The following is a 16,348-nucleotide window of genomic DNA, read 5'->3' as shown; positions in this document are numbered from 1 at the left end:
ATATATATTATATGTTACGTACTAAATAATGACACTGGGAAAAAATAAAATATGCATTTCGTGTAACTTGAGAAATAAAATTTTATTCCAAAATATACATTGGAGCCATTTCAAAATTATGCCTTATTTTATGTCACATTTCTTTAGGTGCAAATGATTGGAAAACTTTCAACATTATTAAGTAAGGTGTAGTGAAAAAAAAATACGAATAAGATATCTATAAATAAAAATATAAATCGATAAAAAACAAAAATTAGAGGGTAACAAAATACTTGGCTTGCGAGAAAAAGAAAATCAAATTTAAGTAAAAATAACACAAATACATTTTACACACACTTGCGCCAACATTTACATTCAGCCTTTGGGACTGAACTAAACTTTGCCACCCTCATGTGAAGGGTGTGAAGAAGGGCTCCAAAAGATCTCAGCCCTTCTCTCCCAGTCACGTTCTTGGCACTGAAAGCCAGTGGAGACTGAGTTAGGGAGCAAGGACCGCATGAAAATGTAAGTATTTTTATTGGTTTCATTATGGTCTCGTAGATCACTAGTTTGTTTTCAATTGAAAAGTGATAGTTTCTATTCCGTAGACTATAAAACTGACCGCATTGTTTGTTGAGTTCTTCTCCTTAAAGTATAGCTTGTTTGTCCCACCTAAAAAAGAGCTTGTTCAGTTCTAAAACCAAAACCATCAGTTTTCAGATTTTAAATGAGAAAATAAAAAACTTCTGATAAATATATCAACGTTATAAACATCTAATTGTCATTTTTTCATACAATCCTGATAAATAAACCGTTATAAAATGATGTTCATGAAATAAAAACATGAAAATGAAGAAACAAACAAAAATGTATTCTGGTTGAATAAACTAAAACCATTGAATAATCCAAGAGTAAATAAATCATTAGTTATTACATCTCCTAAATGTTACGAACATTTCCGCTATCCATAAGTGTGTTATCACTTCACGAGATCAGTCGGGTACTGAAATAAATAGACCATTCTACGGAAGTGGAAAGAGAAGTGAGAGTAAGTATGAGGTTAAAAGTTAGTCGTAAAAGAAGTTAAACTTCATCCTGGGAGTGCAAACGTAAGTGAGACTTCCTCTCTCAATAGGAGCAGGTAATCACATTTGCCACTCCACAACTCCACACGAAAAGTACCGAGATGAAAAATTTATTGTATCAACGCAAAATGAGAAGGAATTGTTAACAAAACTAATCTATCTCCAACGGGTAGTGCAACGAGAATTTAAAATATATATTTATTCGAAATCAAACACCAGATCCATACATAATATATGGTTTGAAAAAAATATATAATAAAAGATATAACGTCACTTGAAATCACATATCAAATATTCGTTATTTATGAAAAAAAGTATACGCCATAAAGTTGAATATTTTTTTCTTTATTCTTAAACCTAATTAATAAACGTTTAAACTACAGCAATAACGATTTTTTTCTTTAAATTTTGAACTAATGTTCTTCAAATATCATGCGAGATACACCAATTGGTTTTTGTACTAATTACACCCCACAAAGCCGGTGACTATGGTACACCATATTTTATCATGGTTTTCGAGGATATAAATTATGCTGTACCATTGTCACCGGTTCTTTTCACTTTTCAGAGGTTCTAGAAGGTTTCTGGACATAGAAAAGAAATGTTTACTTGATTTCTTGGTTTAAAAATACCTTTTCAATGCCTTTCGCAGTATGAATTGTCAGAACCATTTAAAAAAAAAACAATAATAGGGTACATAAAACATTTAACATTTCGTAGCCCAAAAACACAATGTGGGTTCTACCCCAGAAATAATAAAAACAATGTGGGGCCTAGCCCAGGGAACATCTCTCAGATGTCAACATCCCGAAGTACAAATATAGGCCTTTTTTTCCAGACTCTATTTGAACGGCTTCTGCTCTTGAATGTTTAAATCTCTTTTGTTTGGTATAATTCCTGCAGAATCCTAATTTCTTCGTATAAACACGCGGTATTTTGATACACTACTGTCCAGTAAAAATAGTGTAAACATCGTCAATTTCAGTTAACATATCTGTACCATAATCAGTAGAGTAAAAATGGTACACAGCTAGTGTAAAATAGTCTTCCCCCGCTCATAAAATGCGGATGTTTCGGTATTTAATTAATGTAAAATCATGGAATAACATTTTCAGCAATATATATTCAGGACCCAATTCAGAATAATACTATTAAAGCCAAAAAATTGTTCAGATGAACATCCCACAACCCCCGATGACTCGGCAACAGGTGTTTAGAAGATTATGTTGAATGTTATGTGACTGAAGTTAGGAAAAACAATCCTACACAATCGGTAAAAAGAAATAATGTGAATCCATTAGTTGGTACTGCTAGGGTAACCTTAAAGTGAACTCATGAAACCATCAGCAATGGTCTGGCCCCTTTTTTGGGGCCAAAAGTCCGTCAGAACTTTTCAATCTTGAAAAAAGAAGCTGTTCCATAGTCAGCCCACTTCACGATATACGTAAAGCATTCTATAATTTGCTTTGTATTGGTTGTAAGTATTTGTAAAAATTGTAAGTATTGGTTTTACATACTTTGTATAAACTATTAGGGTATGTCCTAAATTAGACATAGCGCGCCCGAGGTAATGGCGATGCCTACTTAGAATCGTCGGCTACAGGCATGGAAACTTTTTTTTTGGTTTAAATATGAGCCGACAAAAATTAGAAAAATATTAGACACGTGTTCAACAGTTCTCTCTAATGCATCCTGGGAGCCGGAAAAAAATATATTTTACATAATTTTAAATTTTTTTTTATACATATTAATGCATATAGATAAATATATACCTCTGTGCTAAATGTATATATTCGTATCATATATACGTATCATTCGTTTTGTTTATATATAATAAGAACAAAACAATATTTTTTTTGTGGTACGAATCAACTATTAATTTTATTTCATCTAAATAAAATATATTATCTCTATTAGCTACGTGAGATTTTGAGAACATGCTCTTACTGTAGCATAATGGGGTAATAATACCTCATAAATAAAATACTAATAATTTTGTTTTCGGAAGTATATTAATAATATAAAATTCTAAATTGTATTAAATGAGTTAATAATATAAACAAAATTACAAAAACAACAGATTTTTCTTTCAGGAACTATCAAGTCAATATAATTGTACATTAGAATTGTTCTTTTTCACACCCTATACTCTTTCCCCTACAACTTTTTTATAGTGTACTTACCACTTACCACGTATTTTACAGTGTATTTAATTCAACTTTTTTATAGTACGTTGTACATTAGATAATGGATAGTAATTGTACTTTAGAATTATCCTTTTCCCCTCTTTTCTATTTGTGTAACATTGGTTTACCTGCTTGAATTAGAAAAGAACCTATTTAATAAAATTCATTGGATTTGATTAAACATTGAATGGTTATTAGAATTTATACTTTCATTATTTCCTTTGAGTGTACTCCTCTATCATGTGGGATAAAATGATCGCTGGATTAGTTTTCGCAAAAAAATACAGAATATAATTATTATACGGAACGGAATTACAAATAAACAAAACCAAACAAACAGAAATGCTAATAGAACTATTAACAGCAGTCGAATAATTACTCATAACAGAGGAACTAAACGAACAAATTTGCATGAACCACTCGCAAACTTTACCTATTAATACAAACAAGAATAAGATCGCTTTATCATTTTATCATCTACATTTAAGCACTTTATTCCTTTGTAAGCTAATTGCGATGCCGAGACAGTATCTAAAGACCTTAAAGCATATCAGATCTTGTAAAGTTATGTAGAATATCAACATTAATTTTAAACAACATAAGCATGGCCCAAAACGTGAGAAAATAAGCTTCTATACCATTACCCATTCCACTGCCATCAATGGTATCTTTAATTTTTTTTTCTCACTAATTCTTGGAACTAAATTTTTTTTTTCTCTTTACTCAGGTTTCAAAGGCTCGAGTTCTGGAACCTAGAACAATCATCTTTCTATCTAAAGTTTTATGTTGGTGTCAATCTGTAACTCAAAAGAATGCGTCGTGATAGGCAGAAAGAAAGATTTACATAGCTACTTTTTTTTTTACCATGAAATTAATGAAACTTTACGTGAACCCTGAGAATATCTCACATTTTCGGGACGAAACGTTGGCTTGTTTCATAAAAAAATGTAAATTATTTATTATTTAAATTAATTATTGTTTTTCCTCAAGGTGGTATCCTCGATCCCATCCTCTACACCGTCTATACAGCTGACATCCATACCAATCCTTACACATCTTCACCACGTATGCTTATGACACAGGTGTGCTCGCAGTTAATAATAACCCTTTAATTGCATCCCAAACTCTTATCCCATATCACAGCCCTCGAAGAATGGTGCCGTAGTTGGAGGATTAAAATAAATCCCATCAAATCACTTTTAACCTTCGTCGTAAACCTGCCGACTGCCCCACAGTATTCTATAATAATGTTGCTGTTACCCCTGTCGAACAGAACCGCTACCTTGGGCTACAGCTGGACAAATGACTAACCTGGAATCCTTGAATAAGACTGAAAAGACTGAAAACTCCTCGTCTATTACAGCACTTACTAGACAAACTGAGTTAACTTCCAATCTATTATAAAAAAATTATTGATTGATCTACATGCCTGTAATAAGGCCAACCTGGACATACGGAATTGAGCTTTGGGGCTCCACTAAACCTTCGAATTCCTCTCGTATCAAATCCTTACTATCCAAAATCCTCAGTGCTTCTTACTATGTCACAAATGAAATCATAAAAATGTATCATACATGTAAAAATGTCATTAGAGTGTTATCCGTGGGTAGTTTCTCTACTCAGTACTAGAGTCTCTCTTTACTACATCATAAACTAAGATCAAATTTACTGGATGTATGTATATTAATATACAGTCTTAAATTTTAATTTTAAAAAAATATATTAAGTTTTATTTAATTTATTATTGCATTTACTAATGAAAAATGATAAAACATCTGGTGTGTTCACTCGCATGACTTTTCAAACAAAAATACAAAATTTAATACAGAAATTGCTTTGTTTATATTGATTGGTCTTATTAGTAATTTAATCACATAGAGTGAGGAAAATAATCAGTTAAAATATTCAAGGATATTCATAGTTTTGTCTTCTATTGAAACTTACACAAATATATTTTATTCTTTTTCAAGTTCAATATGCCGAATCGTTGCTAATAATGAAACTATTTCGACGATTATTGTTCTGTAAGGAATTTAATTACCTTTCTAATAAAATTTATTTTAACATTATGTTTATCATGAAATGTCATATAAGGTGAACTGAAAAAATCTAATAGGTCTTTTTTTCTAAGATTATAGAATGATGGAGAAAATGAATTTAGAGGACCAACTTAGGTACAAAAAAAAAAAAATTAAAATAATAAAAAAATAGATTGACTTAATAGTTTTGGGATACGCCTATGACACCGCACAGATTTTTTATTCCATTTTGGATTTAATGTATCTTTAATCGTAAAATATTCAATTTTGAGAGAGTGTTAATATTTTTTCTCAGTCAAAATGGTAAAATCTGGCGATCCAGCATGATTATTATTTAATTACCTCCTTTTACAACCGTTTCTGTAGTAATAGTAATTCCTTACAAAGTATTGAACTTCTGATCCTTCATGGATAGTGGCGGTACAGATTAAATTAATAATACAATTGTTTAAATAAAATCAATTGTATCCAAATTAAAGTCTCAAAACATTCATTTTCTCAAAAGTATAACGTTTCGGCCAATTCGGCCATCCTCAAGGACAATCTTAAAAACCAATTTACACTTACATAAATTATTTAAAATTTTTTTTTGGGCTGACGGTAGCAGCGTGGTAACGCGCCTGTCTGCTAACCCTTAGATTGCGAGTTCGATCCCAGCTATCCGGGATTTTTTCAAGCTTAAAATTATGCAATACTCACTCACAATTTCCCCCCGACATTTGTGAGGCCCTAACGGCCAATGGATGGCACTCACAAAAATAGGCATGGGAGTGACGGACCTACACAATGAAAATCACGTCAGGAAACGCGCGATGTATTTTTTAAGTACATCGCGCGAGGCCTTGGACTTCCACGGTCTGTCGCGCCAATGAAAAAAATTTTTTTTTTTATTATAATTAAAAGTTTAGTATTAATGAACAAGTGACAAAATAGTTTAATTTTTACTGAAACTAGTGACCTGGGTAAAATAGCCTGCAGAAATTTTTTTAAAATAATTTATGTGAGTGTAAATTGGTTTTTTAGATAGTCCTTAGCCGAATTGGCCGAAACGTTGGACTTTTGAGAAAATAAAAAATGTTTTGAGACTTTAATTTGGATACAATTGATTTTTTAAAAATAATAATAATAATCAGTCACAATGGCACTGCAATGGTAATACAAGATCACAATGAAAATAGATAGATATACACATGTTAAAAATTCAATTTTCAATAAAATACAATTTTATTTTTCACAAAAAACACCTTAATATGTAGAAAATGATTTAATTTTAATTATTTGTGAAAATATGAATTATAAATATAATTTAATTTATAAACAAATTAACAATGATTTTTAATTAAAAGTAACGTTGAATTTACATCCTCTCAGAGGATTTCTTTCACTCGCTTAACTATTCTCTCAGTTATGAGCTATACTAGAGGTTAGGATGCGGTTTTTCCTCCACCTGCTTATGCAACAATCTTTTAGCCTCGAGATTTTTGTTTTTCTCCATTTGAAACCTCTCGGGGCAACCCTCATCCCCATTTAAGTTATGAAGAAGTTTAAGTTCAGTTCCTGTTTTGCTTATTCATGATCCGACCCCATGGGTACCCTTTGAGACACTTAGCCGGCTTGAGTTCTCGCCAAGTTCAAATAATCTGGTCAAACTCACTTCGACCTACATGTTTGACGGTAAGTACTAGTGATCCACCACAGCTCGTTTATACGCTTATATATAAATTCATAGACACATATACTTTGTATAATATATGGTAGGATTCGTTTGATAAATTCTATGAAATTAGAAAAATACAAATTAATTTTATTCGGTATAATATAATCAGCATTCTATGTTTTGAGGTATCATACCAATTAAGGTGAATAACTAAATCAGATGTATAAAATGTTTGGTAATGATTAAAATTTAAAAATAAAACTAATAACAATACAGATGATTTTGAAGAGAAACCCAAGTAACCCATTGCAATAAACCAAAGCGTTTTTTTTTTGTTTTTTTTTATGGTGATCTTTTGATTTAAATGAAAACGAGAACACTACAACGAGGCAAAATTTCTTTAAGTAAATTGTATAAACTTATTTAAACAGATTGTATGAGTAAATTATGAATTGTTGATTGAGTAATTAAATTAAAAAAATGTTTTTCTCAAATACCTAAACAAAAAAAGAATATGTATAAGGATACAATATTCGCTAATATGATAATGTGCAGAATATCATTGTTTTTAATGTTGGACTTTGATTCATTTTATTATTCTCATGACACAAGTCAGTAATGTCTACTGTATAATATCGAATTTGACTATAAGCATCCCATTTTTTTACGTCTAAATCAATTTCGAAATGTAACCCACACATTAATTTTTTTTAAGTTTTAATTTAACACAAAATAATGATTAAAAACTAAATTTGGAGAATAATAAATGCAAACTTATATAAATACCGAACGAATTATTTGATTGTTTTACAAAAGAAACTAGAAAGAGAAATGGAATAAACGTAGCAAGAAGAAATAATAGGTATTTCAGATAAAAATGAAACCATAAAGTATTTCAGATTCATTGAATCAGCCTCCACTGGCTCACGAGTGATGCGGCGAGAGGGATGCGCTGGGATCTTTTGAGCTCTGCTCTACCCCTCACACGTGGGGGATAGAGTGGGTTCAGGGATCCTCAGGTTGATTGTGTAAATATTGCATATAAGAGTCTAGATGTGACTAGACATTATATTATTTTATCATTATATTATGTTATTTATTTTTTTTTTTATACACATAGTTTGATTATGTTCATTTTGTTTAATCTTCTGTTTGTATATATTTTAAGAGAGTTTTTTTTTTTATTTATTTATTTTTATTCTTATTTTATTTTATTTTAGTATGAATGTGATCATTCCTCACTATTACCTATTGCTCACAACTGTGTGGCAGATTATAATATCTATCAATAAATAAAAATTATTTTAAACTAAAAAAAGATTCGTTGAGTTCTCTAAACAGTTTAAGAGAAATGTACCCTGAACATCCACTCATCATTAGATTCCAATCTTTTCTTTTAATGTTGTCTGAACAAGGTAAGTCAATAAATTTCATATGAGTCCCAAGCCACATTGGTATTGTTGGAAACGAGCTCGGATACAGAGGCACTCACGCTCGCTGGCCGAGGTCCCGCAGTTCTTACCCCATCAGAACTCAGTAGGCCTCTCAAAATTAAAATATAGGAAAGATGGCAGGCCATATGGAATGAAAGTTCTTCGATAAATTAAAAGAAATTAAGAGATCAGTAAAACCATATTGGGCAATCTACTGCAGCGGTCGAAGGGAAGAAGTTGCTTTAACTCGCTTGAGAATAATAGTAGGCCATATTGTCCTCACACATTCTCACCTGGTCAGAAGACTGACACCTCCAATGAGCCAATACTGTCAGTCTATTCTCACAAACATATTTTTGAACAATAAGCAGAATAGGACTATACACAAATTTATCTGAAACTCTCACAGATGAGGAAGCTAAACATTAGTGTTTAAATTTTTAAAAGCACATTGTCTTCTTTGCAGATTATAGTCATTGAATAGATTTTAATTTTTTAATATTATCACTATCACTCCTTCCATTATTAACTCTCTAACCACTCAAACCCCCTAGTTTCTAATCTTGCATCCTCTTTCATTCCTGACAATCCTCCGAGGCGCCTGAAAAGAAGATGGCCACGAGACCAGCTAATGTAAAACGCCATTAGAGTGCTACCTATGGGTAATTTCTCTACACGCCTGTAACACTCCAATTTAACTTAGATCAGATTTACTAAATGTATAATGTACAGTTGTAAATAGCAATAAATAAATATTTAAAAAAAAATATTATCACTATTATTATCTTATAATTTTTATTTTATTTTTCTAATTATTTTTTATAATACTCCACAGCCTTTGATGACCAAAAGGTTTAAGGCCTTTAAACAAGACCAAACAAACCATAAGTTAGAAACAACTGTTACAACAGATACAAATAATGAAATTGGAAATTAAGTATTGAATTGTTGCAGGCACACTCCATCGGCAGTTAATTTTACTCTACCAAGACCTAAAATTTATAATTAATATAAAATATTTGCGTCGAGCCTGCGAAAAGAGACAGGACCTCTTACAATAATGGGTGATGACTTTAGACAAACAAGAAAGTAGTGATAATGAAAAAAGTGAGAGTAATTGAAGAGGATCAGTCTGTTGTAACAATCATTATATTGTTTTTAATTAACAAGTAATATAATGCTATCTACACACGCGCATGCAAACCATTATTTATAATCAATGTTGATCAATTAGCAATTAATGACATCTTTTCAAGCCATTATCTAGCATATAAAAAACAAAGCAAGTACTTATAAATAATCATGCAAGACGAAATACTAATTAAGAATTTATTTTCCAAGTTTTATAAATCTGATTCAAATTATTTAAAATTTCAGTTCATTCAAGTAATTGTTAAATTAAGATAAATACCGTCATGGATGGTAACTTACTTAGTACAATATCATGGACTTTTTTTCATATTCGGGAATTTAGATCCATCATATATCAGAGGTCTGAAATTAACAGTTTAGCATTCTTAGAACATATAAAAGAAAACAAGCCTCGTTTACACTGTGCTATATCAGTATTTTATTATTTTTATAAAAATATTATTTGTTTCTATTTAAAATACCTGGAAATCAACTACAATTGCAATTCAAGGCTGTCTATATCGAAAATAAAAACAATGATAAATATGGCAAAAAAATATTGTTCTTACCTTGATATTAGAGCTTTAAGAGGCAAGATTGGATTCTTATGATAAATGGATGTCAAGCGTACATGTTTCTTAAACTTTTTAGAGAACTCAATGAATCTAAAATGTTTGTTTTCTTTCTTATCTGAAATACTTATGGTTTCTTGTTGTTAAGCTTATTTAATTTCTATTAATAGTTTTTAATGTAAAACAAAAAAAAATGTTCGTTCAGTGTGTATATAAGTTTTTATATATTACTCTAAAAATTTAGTTTTTAGTCATTATTTTGTGTTAAATTAAAACTAAAAAAAAATTAATTTGAGGGTAACATTTTGAAATAGATTGAGGCGCAAGAAAAAGGGATGTTCATAGTCAAATTCGAAATTTGAAATTTTCAATTGCTTACTTGTGTCATGTTATTAATAAACAGAAAAAAAGTTCAAAATTAAAAACAATGGTGTTCCCGACATTATTATAACGGCGATTATTGTAATCTTATATAAATATTTTTTTCAGAAATTATGTTTATTCATGATACACTAAGAAAAAATTATGTATCAATTAATGACATTTATTATAGACGTATTTGCAATATAATCTTCCAAATTTATTATTTGACATTTGAGGGTCAATTTAAGAAAATTTTGTAAATTATTTTTTAATTACATTACTCAATCAACAATTTAATACATCATTATCTCATACAATCTGCATAAAACATTTTATAAAATTGATTTAATTGCTTTTTCCTTATTATAGTATTCCCGTCATCATTCCAATAAAGAACATCGTATAATAATGTCATTATTTTTTTTTGTATATTTCAAAGATTGTACTGTAAGCTGTGGTTATTTTCAAAGTAAATTAATTTTTTGAACAAGATGTTTCTTTTTTCGAACTTGATATATATTTTTCCATTGAACAAAATAAGAGTAAAGTAATAAAAAAAAAAAAAATCAGAATTGAATCTTTATTAAATATAAATCCAGTCTAAAATGGATCCAAATTATGATAATATATTTTTTAAAACCGATTTTAGTTGCTATTTAATTAAAAGAGTGTTGACTGTAGATAGTCCAGGTGGGGGTCAGTAAAGGTACAAAATAGTAGAAAAAACTATTTAATGTTAGCCAACATTTCACCTCATTTTGCAGTGCTTCGTCAAGATATGACAGAACATTAGAATAAATATACAGAGAAAGTGAGAAAATATGCAATCAAATATAAATACAACTTTTTTTATAAACAATAATAATAAGCTTAAGTTAAGGAAGTATAAAAAATATATATTAAAATACAAATATAAAAAACAAATTTTTTTGCATATTTTCTCAAAATTTTTGTATCTTGTTTGTATCACAATCTACTTTCTACAGTCAAGTATCTTCTTTAAATATAAAAGAGTGTTGGAAAATCAAAAATAAATTAAATAATAAAAAAAGTTAAAAGGTTGATTTTGTTACACATACGAGGACACTTTTACAAGAGTAACGGGTACAAAGTTATCCACAGTGACATTTTCGGAAATTACCATTAAGGAATAAAAAAAAAAGGATATTTAAAACATAGTTAAAAATAATAGATAATTAGTTTAATTTTAAGAAAAAATTAAATTTAATTTTTTCAATGTACCCTTAATTATGTTTATTTGAAATCTTTAACCATTTTAAAAGTTTAAAAGTGATAAAAAAATATATACATACGAATAACGAAAGAATTTTATAATTAATAAAGAAGAATGTGGAGAAATGGAGACTAAAAATCGAATAATCTATAAACCCTAAACTAATAATTTTTATAGCAACAGAAAAATTTATTGTTCAAAAGTTTTCCCAACCAGGGTGGTTAATTAAAAGTTTTTTGATGCGAGCAACGCAACAGATATTTATACTCCGAGTAGAAACAATTCAGTAAAGGAGGTTTGGGTCTTGTTTTACGGATAACAGAGGGTGAGAGAAGAATACCAGGAAAACTATTATTAGTTTTTTTCCTCTGAAATCAGCATCCCCCCATTCGGAAGGAATACTTTTCCATTGTTTTCCTAGCCACTTCACGCCTTTCACTTCCACTAGTGGGTCAGATTCAGCAATATGAAACTGCTTTGTAGAAAGACAAAATTTAATGAGCTAACACCCTTCGATGGTATTTTAGTAATTTGATCGCAATATGGATTTTAATTAATAAAAATATAGTTTTACTAGATTATGCATCAGTATGTATAATAAGTATGGAGTAAACTAACTTTGTAAGTCCTACTTTAGATGATAAATGCCTCTCTTAACTATAGAATATAATGCTTAATTTTTTCTCTGTTGGCGGACGGAGAGCTTCTTCTAAGCTCCAATTACGTGGCCTCATTAAACAAAGCTTACCTTCAAGATTTATGCTATTAACAGAATTAGTCCAACATTAGTAAATTAATTTCAAAATTTGTATATTATTATAAAATGCTTATAAAAGCGTTATGTATACTATCACAATAACTTAATTTTTGTTTGTATGTCCTCACCATTTAAAAAAAAATAGTAATTACTATTATATACAATATCATAATATCTATCTGGTTCTTAGATAAATATTTAGACTCAAGTTTCACTTTTACATTGCTTTTTTAACACTTTAACACAACTTAAAGTGTTAAACAAGTCAAAAATTAAAGAATACATTTTCTGTAATGGATATTCATGACATGGGTTAAGCTTATATTTATAAAAATATAATTATAACTCTTATTTATATGTTAATATAAAATTTTAACTTAATTATAAACTACTTAATTATCAACAACACTAAAAAAAAATTTAATAAAACATCATTTAAAGTAGAGTAAATTTGCTCAAATGTGAGCTCTAATAGAGCAATTTTTCACACCGTTTTTTGTTTTACTAATAGCAAAAAAAATCAATATTTAGTGAATTTATTTTGGCAAAACTAATAGAAAATACTACTCCTACAAATGATGTACAGGAGTTTCCATGTTCGTAAAAATGTATTTACAAAATATTGATTTTTCGTTATTTGGAAAATATGTTTTTTAAAAACTTGTGTCTCAAGAACTATTGAACCTAAAGAGCTCATAATAATAGTAATGTAGTAATGTGATCCTCTACAACTAGTAACTACTGTTATGTAAGGAGGTGGTTTTTTTTTTTAAATCACTCTCAACCGGCATATTTTTCCACACTATAGAGTACCCACTTTATCAGGCTAGGTAGCCCTAAAACCTCACAGGATTGACTCAAACATACAGTAACAGAATAAATAAATATCTGCAACATCCGGATTCGAATCTAGATCCTTTGAGTTAATAGCACACTGTGATAATGCGATATGTAATGTTTTTGGTCCACTTGGTAGTTTTAACGATATGAATATAATCGACTGTATTCTGTTGTTATTTATTTACGTAATTACTACTTGAAGTTACACTTTAATATCAAATAATTATTAATTTCAATGTATCAGATTGCTAATTTTTTTTATTATTGCCATTATGGATACCAATTTTTTTATTATAAGCAAGTGACAAAAGAAAAAAAATATTTGTAACACGTTAATTTAACGCACAAAATTTAGAAACATAAAAAAATCAATCTAGGTATGCTGAAATTCTTACACTATCGATTCCAAAATTTGTCTTAACAGGTAATAACTTCTGGATTGATGCAAATAAATATTTATTCTGTATGGACAAAATTTTATGAAAAACATTAAATGATTTTTGTTCTTAGGTTTGACGTGGTCAGGATTAAAATTGACTACTTGCCAATTTAGTAGATGTGTGCGCTATCCAGATAAGTGATCTCCTCAATTTATGGTTACAGATGTAAAAATTTACCGTCCAGTATTGGAAAGGATCCACGGACCCGCCCAAAACGATACAGTTTCTCCTGAAATTATTTAAACTAATTTTGGATTTTAATAAATTTGTTGAAATATAAGGTTTTTAAACAATTCAACGTTTTGAATAAAATCTAAGACTCGAAGTTAACAATCATTTAAAAAAAAATACACCTGAAATTTTTCATGGTTCAGATTCTTGTACGATTAATTTGTTTTATTAATAACATCATAATTAACCGTTGATGAAATATAATGCTGAATCCAATTTATGAGTCTCGAATAAATTTAGATAAATCGTAGGTAACCCAATTATTTGGCTAAATACCCAAGTAACTGAAATTTTTAACACGGAGTTATGGATTTTTTTAATTAATAGTTTTTAGAGTACTAAAGTCACTTTACTAAACGGAAAACAATCTTGGGACCGAATATCTATTTGATGTATTTAAACTCCGGATTCTTTGACCTTAAGTTTGCTAAAGAATTTTAACTACAAACTTTTTGTTATTGTTATTATTATTTTTATTTTTTTTAAACTGACATTTAAAAATTTTTGCGACGTAGTTCGTCCATCTTTCATTATATTTATACGATATTTATCTATTCTTTACGGATAAAAAAAAATACATTCATTGTTGGAATGAATAAATCTATTTCTCAGGTATAAATACTGTCTGACCCAGGTGGGAATCAAACCCACGTTCTGAATTAGACCATCTATGCCCCTTGCCCCAGCTTCCTCGACTATTAAGTTGTCTATGGCCTTTTTGTTCCGACAGTTGTTCATTATTAGGACAGATATTCCAGCACCCTTCTCAAATCGACCTTTCATATCTTCGTCTTTTATTGTCATTCTCGTTCGTCCTTGATCTACCAATAAATAAGATTTAGTTCGTTTTTCAAATGTTCAGGGATAGAAAATTAAAGAGCAAACGAATAGAGTTTCACAATGTCCATGACTTTCTACTAAAATTTGTTACGTCCTTATCAATATAATTTTAAAATTAAATTTACAAAAAAAAATGACTCTTATTCCTATGATATTCTTCTACTGCTTCCGATGGGCCCTGCTCTACCCCTCATACCTTGGGGATAGAGTGGGCTCGGGGATCGTCAGGTCAAGATTGTAAATATTGTATATAATTTATTTTACATTGTTTGATTATGCTCATTTTATTTGTTTATTTTTTGTATACATCGTAAAATGATTTTATTTATTTACTTTTATTTTATTTTTTCTCTTTTTTTTATTTTTGGTATGAATGGGTTCAATTAGCACTATTACTCATTGCCCAAGGTTGTGGCAGATTCTAATAATACTTTTCAACAAATAAAGTAATTATTTTTTCTTATTTATACCTCTGACAAATTATATTGAAAATTAAAATTATCTCTATACCAAGTACCTGCAATTGTCGAAAAATAACATATAGAAAATAAACAAATTCGAATTCAACAATGACAAGAATACAATTGTCAGATTCATAAACACGAAGAGACATAATATATCTCTTATCTATAATATATTATGATATATCTCATATCTATAATATATCATAATATGTCTCTTATCTATAATTTATCATATGTCTCTTATCTTTAATAAGAAATAATATGTCTCGTATCGCATTGGACATATTATGTCTAACAACTGACCCTTTCTGAGATAATAACCATGAGGTGGCATTAAGCCCTTTTCCCTCCATAAAGTCCTACGGAGCGAAAAGAAATGTGTAGGGAGGTGGTTTTAGTGGATAAAAAACCCTCACTAGGGCCTGATAATTGACTAGCCATTTCTTTTTAAAGATTTACCCTTTGCTCGTAACAAAAAAAAAATCACTAATAATCTTCCTTTTCTCACTTTCATAGTTACTGCAAACGAAAGTACATGAATGTTCTAGCAGCATTAACAATTTTTTGAGTATAAAAATAAATCATCCACACCCGGTAAATATAATAAAGGCGTATAAAATGGGCGTGTAAGGGGCTTAGTAACGAGCGGATCCCTAAAATGTTATTAAACGCTGAACCAACGGGTAAACGCCCGAGGGGTAGACCGAAACGTAGAAGGGAGGATAGCGTTAAAACAGATTTAGTGGAATCGGGTTTGGAGGGGCATCACTGGAAGGATGTATACAGAGAGCGTTTGGTGGTATCGGCATCGAACCTTCGGGTTCGTAAGGCCCTTATTATTATTATATGAAATCATCCACTTGCTAATTACATTTTTGTCAAAAAATACTTTCCAACACATTTGCATATATGTTGAAATATAAATTTTGTAAAGATAGTTCACTCAAAAAATGTATTTCAAATCTGAAATTATTTTTCGGATGTGCGTATAACGAAAAACAGATGTGTTTTGTTATTTTTTTTTTTTAAATATTACAATTTCCCACAACCTTGAGCAATAAGTAATAGTGATAAATTAACACATTCATACCAAAATT

Source organism: Halyomorpha halys, unplaced genomic scaffold (assembly GCF_000696795.3).
Source record: "Halyomorpha halys isolate HHAL.00 unplaced genomic scaffold, Hhal_1.1 Scaffold221.1, whole genome shotgun sequence".
In the NCBI taxonomy this organism is placed as follows: Eukaryota; Metazoa; Arthropoda; class Insecta; order Hemiptera; family Pentatomidae; genus Halyomorpha; species Halyomorpha halys.
The sequence above is the reverse complement of the archived record's forward strand: the minus strand, read 5'-3'. Positions refer to the sequence as shown.